This window comes from Bubalus bubalis, chromosome 12 (genome assembly GCF_019923935.1).
Source record: "Bubalus bubalis isolate 160015118507 breed Murrah chromosome 12, NDDB_SH_1, whole genome shotgun sequence".
NCBI lineage: Eukaryota > Metazoa > Chordata > Mammalia > Artiodactyla > Bovidae > Bubalus > Bubalus bubalis.
The window spans coordinates 35,536,334-35,550,082 of record NC_059168.1 but is presented as its reverse complement, the minus strand read 5'-3'; the positions used below and the strand labels follow the sequence as shown (position 1 = coordinate 35,550,082).

General features: G+C 40.0%; 1 long non-coding RNA gene across 10 annotated transcripts in view; it reads left to right on the top strand.

Moving 5' to 3' along the window:
• Positions 1-13,749, top strand: part of LOC112578050 — a 503,599-nt gene that overhangs the window by 92,771 nt on the left and 397,079 nt on the right. For 9 of the 10 annotated variants that reach the window (XR_006543315.1, XR_006543316.1, XR_006543318.1 and 6 more), the window contains exon 3: positions 5,516-5,609. The exons of the other annotated variant lie outside the window; for it this stretch is intronic. This is a non-coding gene — a long non-coding RNA (uncharacterized LOC112578050). The remainder of the gene's footprint in view (positions 1-5,515; positions 5,610-13,749) is intronic. 10 annotated transcript variants of the gene reach the window in all.

Here is a 13,749-nt window from a genome sequence, read left to right as displayed (position 1 = left end):
CTTTTTCCAGTTGTTTTAGATGTAGTTAGGTTGTCTATTAGATTTTTTTTTGTTTCTTGAGGTAGGATTGTATTGCTATAAACTTCCTTCTTAGAACTGCTTTCACTGTATCCCATAGATATTTTGAGTTGTTGTGTTTTCATTTTCATTTGTTTCTAGAAATTTTTTGATTTCCCTTTTGATTTATTCAGTAACCTGTTGATTATTTAGAAATGTGTTGTTTAATTTCCACGTGTTTGGGTTTCTTACAGTTTTTTTCTTATAATTGATATCTAGTTGTGGAAGACGCTTGATATGATTTCAATTTTCTTAAATTTACTGAGGTTTGATTTGTGACCCAAGATGTGGTCTATCCTGGAGAATGTTCCATGTGCACTTGAGAAGAAGGAAGGTGTAATCTTCTGCATTTGGGTGGAATGTCCTGAAGATATCAATGAGATCCATCTCATCTAATGTTTCATTTAAAACTTGTGTTTCCTTATTAATTCTTTGTTTTAATAATCTGTCCATTGGTGTGAGTGGGGTGTTAAAGTCTCCTACTGTTGTGTTACTGTTAATTTCTCCTTGTATGTCTGTTAGTGTTTGTCTTATGTATTGAGGTGCTCCTATGTTGGGTGCATAGATATTTACAATTGTTATGTCTTTCTCTTGGATTGATCCCTTGATCATTATGTAGTGCCTTCCTTATCTCTTGTAATCTTCTTTATTTTAAGGTCTATTTTGTCTGATATGAGTATTGCTACTCCAGCTTTCTTTTGCTTCCCATTTGCATAGAATATATTTTTCCATCCTCTTACTTTCAGTCTACATGTGTCTTGAGGTCTGAAGTGGGTTTCTTGTTACACAGCATATATATGGATCTTGTTTTTGTATCCATTCAGCCAGTCTGTGTCTTTTGGTTGGATCATTTAATCCACTTACATTTAAAGTAATTATTGATATATATGTTCCTATTGCCATTTTCTTAATTGTTTGGGGTTGATTTTGTAGATCTGTTTACTTCTTTTGTATTTTTTTTTGACTATATAAGTCCCTTTAACATTTGTTGTAAAGCTGGTTAGGTGGTACTGAATTCTCTTAACTTTTGCTTGTCTGAAAAGCTTTTTATTTCTCCATCAATTTTGAATGTGTTCCTTGCTGAGTACAGTAATCTTGGTTGTAGATTTCCCCCTTTTGGTACTTTAAATATATCCTGCCATTCCCTTCTGGCCTACAGAGTTTCTGCTGAAAGATCAGCTGTAAAGTGTATGGGTTTTCCCTTGTATGTTACTTGTTCCTTCTCCCTTGCTGCTTTTAATAGTCTTTCTTTGTGCTTAATCTTTGTTAGTTTGATTAGTATGTGTCTTGGTGTGTTTCTCCTTGGACTTATCCTGTATGGGACTCTTTGCACCTCTTGGACTTGATTGACCATTTCCTTTTTCATGTTGGGGAAATTTTCAACTAGAATCTCTTCAAAAATTTTCTCATACCCTTTCTTTTTCTCTTTTTCTTCTGGGACCCCTATCATTCGAATGTTGGTGCATTTGATATTGTCCCAGAGGTCTCTGAGACTGTCCTCAGCTCTTTTCATTCTTTTTACTTTATTCTGCTCTTCAGAAGTTATTTCCACCATTTTATCTTCCAGCTCACTGATTCATTCTTCTGCTTCAGATATTCTGCTATTTATTCCTTCTAGAGTATTTTTAATTTCAGCAATTGTGTTGTTTGTCTCTGTATGTTTATTCTTTAATTCTTCTAAGTCTTTGCTAATTGATTCTTATATTTTCTCCATTTTATTTTCAAGGTTTTTGATCATCTTTACTATCATTATTCTGAATTCTTTTTCAGGTAGTTTGCCCATTTCCTTTTCATTATTTGGACTTCTGTGTTTCTAGTTTTTTCCTTCATTTGTGTAGTATTTTTCTGCCTTTTCATTATTAAATTTTTAACTTACTATGTTTGAATTCTCCTTTTCCCAGGCTTCAAGGAAAGTTGAAATCTTTCCCTGAAGAACATTGAATTCTTTCTTCCTTTTGGTTTCTTCCCTGCTAAGGTTGGTCCAGTGGTTTGTGTAAGCCTTGTATAGGGTAAGATTTGTGCTGAGTTTTTGTTTGTTTGTTTGCTTTTTTGTTTTTCCTCTGATGAGCAAGGCTGAGTGAGGTGGTTATCCTGTCTGCTGATGATTGTGTTTGTATTTTTGTTTTGTTTGTTGTTTAGATGAGGTGTCGTGCACAGGATGTTACTGGTGGTTGGGTGATGCTGCATCTTGTATTCAAGTGGTTTCACTTGTGTGAGTTCTCACTGCTTGATACTCCCTAGGATTAGTTCTCTGGTAGTCTAGGGTCTTGGAGTCAGTGCTCCCACTCCAAAGGCTCAGGGCTTGATTTCTGGTCAGGAGTGAAGATTCCACAAGTGGTTTATTATAGCATTAATTGAGATTAAAACAAATATCCCAAAATGAGAAACCAAAGATGCTGCTAAGTCACTTCAGTCATGTCCAACTCTGTGCGACCCCATAGACAGGAGCCCACCAGGCTCCCCAGTCCCTGGGATTCTCCAGGCAAGAACCTCAGGCAAATGGCAGTTATAAAATCAGACAAATAATAATTAAAATAATGGAATATACACACATATATATACATCCATGAGCAAAGTAGAAACAGTCCACCAAAAATAAAGTACAGTAGCTTGACCCAGTGAACAAAGGAAATAAAAAAATCTATTAACCAGTTAACAACAAAACTGACTAAAGTGCAAACTGGGAAACAAAACTAAAGCAAGTTGCCAAGTGGAAAATAAAGCAATTAAAACTAAACAAATATGTTGAGAGGAAAGGAAAGAAGGAAAAGAAAAAGAATAGATATGCAAAGTTAAATAGAGGTAGATGAAGATTTATACACACTAAAGATTAACTGAAAGGGGAAAAGAACAGTAGTAAAGGAAAACAAAGGAATAAATGTAAAAATATAATCAGTTTAAAAAAATTAAAGTTATAATAAGAGAAAAGAAAAAAAGAAAAAAAAAAAAAAAAAAGGAAAGCTCCACAGACTTGCAAAAGCCCAATGTAGAGGCAGAGGTTTATAAAAACAATAAAAGTGTGAATAAATATACACTTATACATATACACCCATAAGCAAAATGAAAATAGTCCAACAAAAATAAAGTACAATAGATTGACCCAGCGAACAAAGGAAACCAAAAATTATATCTACCAGAACAAAACTAACTAAAGAATAAACTGGAAAACAGAATTAAAGCAAAGTGCCAATTGGGGAGCAAAGCAATGAAAATAAAACTAACAGATATGTTGAGAGGAAAGGAGAGAAAGAAAAGAAAGAAAAAATAGTTATGTAAAGTTAAATAGAGGTAGATAAAGAATATTTATATACATTAAATTAATTAATACATTAAATTAATGCATAAAGATTAACTGCAAGGGAAAATAACAGTAGGAGAAGCAAACAAAGGACTAAATATAGAAAAAATAATAATAGGTTTAAAAAATTAAAAAAAGAGAAAAAAAAAAGGAAAACTCCACAGGACTGCAAAAGTCCAACGTAGAGGCAGAGGTTTATAACAACAATAAAAAATGTGACTGAGGAGAAAAAGCACAAATACTTAATTAGATTTCATAGTGCCAATAAAATTGACAACTACAACAGCGGGGGCAGGGAAAGAAAAAAAAAAAGAAAGAGAGAGAAACATCCAAAAGAATCTACAGAACAAGTCAAAATATACTAATACAATTATGTAAAGTTTAAAAATAAAATAAAAAAGAATAATAAATGTTTTTCTTGAGTCACTGCTGTCAGAGCCCTTTCCCTCACTGGGTCACAATCCACCTTGCCTCCCTAGGATGCCCTCCAACACTGTGCTGATCTCTGGGCCTGCTGTGCTGGCAGCTCAGATTCTAATCTGGTCATACTCCTGTGTGTTCTTTTTTTTTTTTTAAATTTAAATTTATTTATTTTAATTAGAGGCTAATTACAATATTGTATTGGTTTTGCCATACATCAACATGAATCCACCACGGGTGTACACATGTTCCCAATCCTGAACCCCCCTCCCACCGCCCTCCCCATACCATCCCTCTGGGTCATCCCAGTGCACCAGCCCCAAGCATCCTGTATCCTGCATCGAACCTGGATGGTGATTCATTTCTTATATGATATTATACATGTTTCATTGCCATTCTCCCAAATCATCCCCCCACCCCTCTCCCACAGAGTCCAAAAGACTATTCTATACATCTGTGTCTCTCTTGCCTCCAATGTCCACAGCTATCAGAACTAGTGCGTTTTCTTTTGTGGGAGGTCTCAATGATCCATTATATATTCCATATACACAGAATCTGCCTAATTGATCATGTGGATTTAATCTGTAGTTTGTACAGCTGGTGGGAAAGTTTTGGGTCTTCTTTCTTAGCCACAGTGTCCCTGGGTTTCAACTGTGGTTTTATTTCCACCTCTACATGTGGGTCGTCCACTGGGGTTTGCTCCTGAGGCTCCCTGGAGAACTTGGGTTTGCCCCTGTGAGGGCCAGGTGTGGAGGTGGTGCAGCTGCTTGGGTGGTAGGGATTCTGGCAGCACCAGGTACTCAGGGGAATTGGTGGCTAGGGCAGCAGGAAATATAGTGCTCTAGATTGGGGGCAGGAGGAGAAGGGGACAACAGAGGATGAGATGGCTGGATGGCATCATTGACTCGATGGCTGTGAGTCTGGGCGACCTCCGGGAGTTGGTGATGGACAGGGAGGCCTGGCGTGCTGCGATTCATGGGGTCGCAAAGAGTCGGACACGACTGAGCAACTGAACTGAACTGAACTGAGAAGGGTATGGCAACCAGTATTGGCCAATATGCTCCAGTATTCTTGCCTGGAGACCCCCTCTCCCTGACAGAGAAGCCTGGTAGGCCACAGTCTACAGGGTTGCAAAGAGTCGGACACGACCAAAGTGACCCTGCATACATAGACACAAGACTTTTTTGCCTGTGGCACCTCTGGCCCAGTGACAGCTGAGCGTTAAGGTGGTGCAGCTTCTTGGCTTGTGGGGACCCTGGTGGCACCTAGTGTGCAGGAACATGGACTGCCTCCACCGCAGGGGTTATGGCCCTATAAGAGTCTTTTTTTCAAGCCTCTTGTAAACTGGCGATCAGAAGACCTCTTTGGCCAGTCTTTCTCCATAGCTCCACCCATTGAGGCACGTAGAGGGCTCCATTGCCTGGGGTCCTTCTCTGTTGTTCATTGTGTCCGACACATAGAGGGGTCCCCCTGGGTGGGGTCTACTCTGTAGATCGGTGTATTAGGACCCTGGGTGGGGTCCTACTCTAGTTCAGGGCGTCAGGCATTTGATGGACCAGCCTCTCTATTGTTCAGCTGCAGATGCTGGTGTGTGGGGGAGAGATAGGCTTTGGTGATGGCTCCACCCCCTACACATGACTCAGCAGTATCACCCTGCTTCCATGGCTGCCTGGCTTTCCTTCACCGGCATTTCCCACCACAATCTCCTCCCTCACATCCTCTCGATCTTTCTCTCCACAGTCAACAGCAGCCCTCGCCCTGGGATCACTCCACACTCCCGAAACTCCAGATCCCAGCCGCTGCCCCTTCCAGGGGACCAGCGTTCCTGTCCAGGGTATGTATGGCTCTGGCAAAGACTGTCTGATTCTCATTCCACTTAGGCTGCCACAGATCAGCTGTTTCACTCTCAGCCTTAAATGTTTCTCCTCTGACTCAGACAATTAATTGCCCTGATGTGGGGATCAGACCCCTGCTTCAGTTCCCCCACCCACCGAGGGTAGGTCCAGTTCTACTAACACTCCTGTTTTTTTCTCCTAGTTCCTTCATCCTACCAAGTTTTGCGTGGTTCTATGTATTCTGTTCTGCTGGTCAGTTACTCCTGTCCACTCAGCTGGTGTCCTGAATGCACTTCTGTGTCTGAACATGTATTCCTGATATATCCATGAAGAGAGATGTACTTCACATCCACCTACTCCTCCACCATCTAGTTTTTGTTTTTTTTTTTTTTTAAATTTTTGTGTGGGTGGGTATTTTACATCATGCTAAAGTGGTTCTCAGTGTTAATCAAATATGTGGCATCATCTCAAATATTCTGGAAAATCCCATCTTTCTTTCTTCCTTGGCTTTCAGATTTCAGAGCAACGGGACAGAGATTTGACCTTTTATTCTTTTGCCTCAGGAGTTGTGATTTTGTGTTCAACTCTCTTCCAGGCAAGGACTATTTTTGCTTAGGGCTTGAAGATATTTTTAGATGCATACAAAAGAAAATCTGGAATATTTCATGAGTGTTAGACAGGTGGATCATTCTTTTTATTTCTTGACTACATAAAAATGTGATAAAACTAAATATGATGTAGTTCTATTCTAAATTTGAACTATTGATAAGATGCTAACTAGGACATTGAAAATGAACCTCACAATTCTACTCACAGACTCCCTTAAAGGGTCTATATCTGGATTATTATTTAAGATATATGTTAAGTTTAAATTCTCCCTCTGGCCATTTCTGACAGCTTTCCTGATATATCAGGCTATACATTTCTGTAGCTAACACTCATAGTCTCATGGAAAGGAACTTGGAGAAATGAATGGGAAATACAATTAGTGTGTGAATGAAATAGTGGTGTAAATAAACACAGGATATGTCTATTGTTCACAATTGTCTGAGATTTAAAGCAGAAGCTTTGGAGTGATATATTCCAAAGTGTATCACTAAAAATGCTAAATTCAGAGTTAACCGTGTAGGCTTTGGGCTTCCCTCATGGCCTAGAAGGTAAAGAATTCCCCTGTAATGCCAGAGACCTAATTTCAATCCCTGGGTTGGAAAGATCCTCTGGAGAAGAGAATAGCTACCCACTCCATACTTTTGCCTGGAGAATTCCATGGACAGAGGTGCCTGGTGCACTACACTCCATGGGGTCACAAAGGGTCAGACATGTGTTACTGTTTGAGAAAATTGAAACTGCCAATCTAATTATGTGCTTATCAGTACAAGTTGTTGAAATTGTTACCTACCTGCAAGTTTAAAACATAGGCTTTATAAGAAATTTCTACACTTAAAACCTCTATTTTGGGGAGCATAATTTCTACATCTAACACCTACATTTCTTGTGCGTATTTAAGGCCTTTCATAGGAACCTAGGTAAATCTTTAAATCTTTCAATTATTTAAAAATATTTTAACCATGTTGCATGAAGCCTTTATGAAATGTCCTGTCTATCCCTCTGGTGTCATCTTTCCTCATTTCTCCAGATGTATGCAATATTCCAGTCACGTTGAACTCTTTGAAATGTCCTAAACACACCATTCTTTCCCTTTGTATAAAAATCTGCTTTATACATATTGCTTCTTCTGCCCACTATGCCCCATATATTTTTCTTCCTAGATGATGTGTAATCAATTTTCAAAAAATAGTAATAGCACCTTACATTTTTTGTGCTTATATTTTCCAGCAGGAGGATTCCTTCCAGGGACTGCTGGTGGGCTCTTGTTAAACTTAGGAATTATCTGAGGAGATACACATACAAGAAAGCAAAAGACTTGTTTGGGACAGGGCACCTGGGCAGACAGCAGCAGGGTAAGGAAGCCCAGAACTGCTCGACCATGTGGTTTGAAGCCTTAGGGTTTACCATGGTGGGGTTAGCTTTGTGGGTTTCCTCTGGCTAGTCATCTTGCCTATGCCAGTATGTGGTTTGATTCAATTCCCATCCTGGAGGTGTGCCATCTCTCGATCAAGATGGTTTCTAGCATGAGGGTTTCTGAGAGGTTGGCAGGACATGTTATGGGTTGGTGTCTCCTCCCTCCTTTTGACCCCTCCAGAATTCTCCTCGGAGAAGGCGATGGCACCCCACTCCAGTACTCTTGCCTGGAAAATCCCATGGATGGAAGAGCCTGGTAGGCAGTTCATGGGGTCACTACAAGTCAGACACGACTGAGCGACTTCACTTTCACTTTTCACTTTCACGCATTGGAGAAGGAAATGGCAACCCACTCCAGTGTTCTTGCCTGGAGAATCCCAGGGACGGCGGAGCCTGGTGGGCTGCCGTCTATGGGGTCGCACAGAGTCGGACACGACTGAAGCGACTTAGCAGCAGCAGCAGCAGAATTCTCCTGGTTAGTTTTCTGCAGCACTGTGTTCCTTATTGAGACCTCTTGTAAGACAAATCACAAAGTGGTTATTACTGTGCCTGGCCAGGGTGGACAGTTTTGGTCAATGGTTTCCTAACATACTTATTATGAACAAGGTACTTTTCTAAGTGCTCAAACATATTTTGATTCTTTTGATCATCACACTGTTCTATGAAGTACTGTTATTGCTCCCATTTTAAAGAAGAGGAAACTGAGGCACAGAGAGTTTAAATGACAGTTCAAGGACACTGAGCTCATAAGTGATGAAATAATTATGTGAACCCAGGCTCTATGGCTCCAGAGTCCACACTTTTAATCATTCTATAATGCTGCTACCATTTCTAGAAAGACTTCCATGATGTATCTGGGAAGAGAAAAGCTTTTACCTTTGTTCCTCATTCATACCTTGGTTATAGCACTTCCACTGCTGCCATGATTTGTTCAATTAGTGAAACTATGAAGAGCAGGAAGTGTGTCTTATTCAACTTTGTATCCTTAATAGATTACCTAGAAGAATGCTTGTTGACCAAATGAAGTGACCACTTGGAAGAAAAATTAAAACATTATAAATGGCTTTCCTACTTTGAAATTTGCCCCTAGAGTTATAAATACTGTTACAGATTAACTGTTTGTAGATTTGTTTTTGCAAATATCATTTTTTTTTTTAAATAGTGAAGCTTCACTTGTCTCTTCTGTAGAGATTTATTAGCAGAACTGAAGATGACGGGACATCCATCACAATTTGTGAGTGTTAGAATGAGAGTAAGAAGCAACCTTATAGAGCAGCATGACTGTCACTCTTCTTCTCCCTCCTTCCCTCCTTTCTTTCCTTTCCTGAAGAAACTTTCCTGAGCTCAGTGAAGAGACTTTCTCTTAGAATCTGGTCTTCCTGACCCCCAGAGTGACTTTTCCAGCAGAAAGTGTGAAATTTCTTTCTTAAGTTCTTCATTTGTAAGTTAGATTAGTATTCTCAGTTTCTGTGCTCAGGGCATGTTTGAGCTCTACAGTGAATGCCGTATGTGCATTTTTAGACAGTAGTTCTGAAGGATTGGATATTTCTTTACAGGTCAAACCTGCTTTGTTAAAATTTTCCCTTCTGTCAAACAAGTTCCACATTTACAAATGAATTTCTTTTTGATTACACAGAAGTGCTTCCATGCTATCTCATTAAAGATGAATTTTCTCCCTTTAAATTTAAATGTAACTGGAAGAGCTGCCAAAAATCTGAAATACTGTTACAGAAGCAGTTTTCTTTAAATTCAGAGTAAAATAGAAAGGCATCCTCTTTTTAAAAAAAATTTTTATTCAAGTTTCCCTTTATAATTAATTTTTATTAAAGTCTTTGCTAATGGGAATACTTTGGGCAGCTAAAACATTTTCTTAAGAATGTGTAAAGAGTAGAAGGAAACTGGGGGTGGTAAGCGAGGAAAATCTGTGAGAGCTTTCTGTCAGTACTAAAAGGAAAAGTATAGGAACAAATTGTAAATTTAGTCAGAGCATGGATTAAAATGTATTATTTGAAAAGCTACACTTACTTGCCGTCTTTGAAGGCCATGGTCAATGTAGTGGCTACAGTGGTTCAAGGTAACTTGATTAAAATGGAAAGGTATAATTTCAAAGAATTAACATATTCCAGTGCTGTGAAAGTATGATGAGAATGGGTTCACAGTGGGCTTCCCAGGTGTTGCAGTGGTAAAGAATCTGCCTGCCAGTGCATGAGACATAAGAGACATGGGTTCCATCCTTGGGTCAGGAAGATCTCTTGGAGTAGGAAATGGCAACCCACTCCAGTATTTTTGCCTGGAAAATTACATGGACAGAGGAGCCTGGCAGGCTGTACAGTCCATGAGGTGGCAAAGAACTAGACCCAACTGAGTGACTGAGTACACACACATGGGGTCACAGTGGGCTCATGGTACATCTCTTCTTATCATTTACAGTGATCCCAAAGACTTAACCTTAAAAGTCTGTTAGGTTTTGATGCAATGGGAGAACCACTTCTCAAAGCCTAAAATGTCTGAAGAGTATTCAGGTTCCTTAAAAAAAAAAAATCTGTTAGTATTAAATCAAAGAAAAGAATAAGGTCAATTGTAAATCCAAATTTTTATGCACAATGCATATATTCCAGATTCAGTGATGTGTGAGCGCCCCCCACCCCCACTTCCCTTCCAAGCTCTTCTCAACTATCAGCTCTTGGGAATAAGGAGGTAAAAACACTTTCCTTTTGTATTCATTAAAATAGCACCTTTGTTTGAAGACACAACCATTCCAAGTGGAAATCTACTTTAATTAGAACTTGCAGTAGGTAAGATCTCTTTTTCAACTGAATTACTTAATGCTGTGGATTTTTAAGAGCTTTCCCCCTCTGTCTCTTTAATTTCTATTTTCAGAGATAGATAGAACTGGAGTCCATTTTGGGACAAATCTGGTCTATGTTTTAACGGTGAGCTTGCTATGAAAATTCTTAACTCCAAACTGTTTGGAGAAGTCAAGAGTGTATTTTCAGTGCCATCTCATTGCCTAGGGATAAGAGATGATGTTTTCAAAAATGTTTTTGAAAGATGCTGTTTGAAGGAAGGATTGAGGTTTTCTTCAGGTACTGTGCTCTGCAAAAAGGCATGGCTTCTTGCTGTTTTAGACGAATATCCCTAGAATAGGCAGAAATAAAGAACAATTAAAGATATTCCTATAGAGACACACAGACAATAGGCAAAAGAGAATGAATCTTGCTGATTATATGAATAATTCAAATTCATTTGTATTTATTGAGTTCAGTTCTATCACTCAGTTGTGCCCGACTCTTTTTGTGACGCCATGGACTGCAGCACACCAGGCTTCCCTGTCCATCACCAACTCCTGGAGCTTACTCAAACTCATGTCCATTGAGTCAGTGATGCCATCCAACCGTCTCATTCTCCTTCATCCCCTCTCTTCCTGCCTTCAATCTTTCCCAGCATCAGGATCTTTTCCAATGAGTCAGCTGATCGCATCAGGTGGCCAAAGTATTGGAGCTTCAGCTTCAACACCAGTCCTTCCAATGAATATTCAGGATTGATTTCCTTTAGGATTAGCTTATCTGATCTCCTTGCAGTCCAAGGGACTCTCAAGAGTCTTCTCCAACACCACAGTTCAAAAGCATCAATTCTTTGGTACTCAGCCTTCTTTATGGTCTAACTCTCATATCTATACATGACTACTGGAAAAACCATAGCTTTGACTAGATGGACCTTTGTTGGCAAAGTAATGTCTCTGCTGTCTACATTGATCATAGCTTTTCTTCCAAGGAGCAAGTAAGTATCTTTTAATTTAATGACTGCAGTCATCATCTGCAGTGATTTTGGAGCCCAAGAAAATAAAATCTGTCACTGTTTCCATTGTTTCCTCATTTATTTCCCATGAAGTGATGGGACTGGACGCCATGATCTTAGTTTTTTGAATGTTGCATTTTAAGCCAGCTTTTTCACTCTCCTCTTTCACTTTCATCAAGAGGCTCTTGACTTATTGAATGGTTTCTATCAAAACATTGAATTGGATATTTTAACCCTAAATGGTCTTCATTGAGTCAGAGAGATACTGGGAATCAAAATGAGGGATAGCAATGTGGGAACCAACGGAAGAAAAAAGAACCAAACTAGAAATAAACACATAGAGTTACAAAGCAAAATTCAACCAAGTAAGTTTTTAAAATCAAGTTGACTTCATTGAGCAATCCATAAATCAGACAGCATCCCATCAAGTAATAATTTGAAGTCTACAGAAAGGGATAGGTTTTTAAAGGGACGACACTGATCCAGACCTGCCTTTGAGTGTTTGAGAGTCTCCTGTGGAGGCATGAGTCAGCAGTGGCTGACTCCAGGGACGGGGCTCTGGCTGCAGCCGACCTGGGAGGCACAACATGTGGCATAAGTCCTCTTGGAGGAGGTTGCCATTAGCGCCACTATAGAACTTCTGAGCCCATGGCCCACAAACTGGAGAACAATTCTACCTAAGAAGTTCTTGCACTGTTGCAAAAGTTCTAGAGCCCACAACAGATTTCCCAACCTGGGAGTCTGGCAAAAGGACTGAGAAGCCCCAGGGAAACAGACTCCTGGAGGGCACAACAAAACGTTGTGTGCTCCCCAGAACCCAGGAGAAAGGAGCAGTGACCCCACAAGAGACTGAATCAGACTTGCTTGTGAATGTTCAGGAGTCTCCGGTGTAGGTATGGGTCGACAGTGGCTTGCTGTGGGGTCAAGGGCACTGACTATGACAGTCATGGGAATTGAAGTGTACTGGTAAAAGTCCTCTTGAAGGAGGTCAACATTACTCCTACCATATTGGCCTCAGGCCAAACTACAGGGAGGGAACACAGTCCCTCCCATCAGCAGAAAATTGGATTAAAGATTTATTGAACATGGCCCTGACTACCTGAGCAAGACCCAGTTTTACCCACAGTCAGTCCCTCCCACCAGGAAGGCTCCACAAGCCTCTTACCTTCATCCCTCAGAGGGCAGACAGAATGAAAACCACAATCACTGAAAGGGAAGACAGAGAAGCCATAACCAAGCAAGAGATTTTTTTCAATTTAGGTCATCTCCTTTTGGGGACAAAATGTTCTTAATAGATGGGTTATATCCTCTTCCTTTGGATGGGGGACGGAAAAGTTCCCATGTGACAGATTACCTCATTAATGTTGGTCAGAAAATTCTGATTGACCACTTAAGACTACATCCCTTGAGGAGATTGAAGCATCAATTAGGTTGGATATTAAGCCCCATTTGGTGGCATAGCCTAGCACAAGTGTCTCCATTTGGGGCTTATTTACTTTTTGGCAGTGGGGTGAATGGTAACAACAACAAAAAAGTAATGAAAATGAGCAAGGATATTGGAGTTTTAATTCCTCTTTTCTCTGTCACGACCTGTATGACTTTAGATCTGTGTCTGAGAAGTGTAGATGGTCATACTTAAGCTACTCATGTAATGGGATTATAGTAAGGATAATAGTTCAGTTCAGTTCAGTTGCTCAGTTGTGTCTGACACTTTGTGACCCCATGGACGACAGCACACCAGGCTTCCCTGTCCATCACCAACTCCTAGAGTTTACCCAAACTCATGTCCCTCGAGTCGGTGATGCCATCCAACCATCTCATCCTCTGTCATCCCCTTTTTCTCCTGCCCTCAATCTTTCCCAGCATCAGGATCTTTTCAATGAGTCAGGTCTTTGCAAAGTATTGGAATTTCAGCTTCAACATCCTTCCAGTGGACACTTTGGACTGATCTCCTTTAGGATGGACTGATTGGATGTCCTTTCAGTCCGAGGGACTCTTAAGAGTCTTCAACAGCACAGTTCAAAAGCATCAATTCTTTGGCACTCAGCCACAGAACAGGAAAAGGTCAGTTTTCATTCCAATCCCAAAGAAAGGCAATGCCAAAGAATGCTCAAACCACTGCACAGCACTCATCTCACACACTAGTAAAGTAATGCTCAAAATTCTCCAAGCCAGGCTTCAGCAATATGTGAACCATGAACTTCGAGATGTTCAAGCTGGTTTTAGAAAAGGCAGAGGAACCAGAGTTCAAATTGCCAACATCAACTGGATCATCAAAAAATCAAGAAAGTTTCAGAAAAACATCTATTTCTGCTTTAT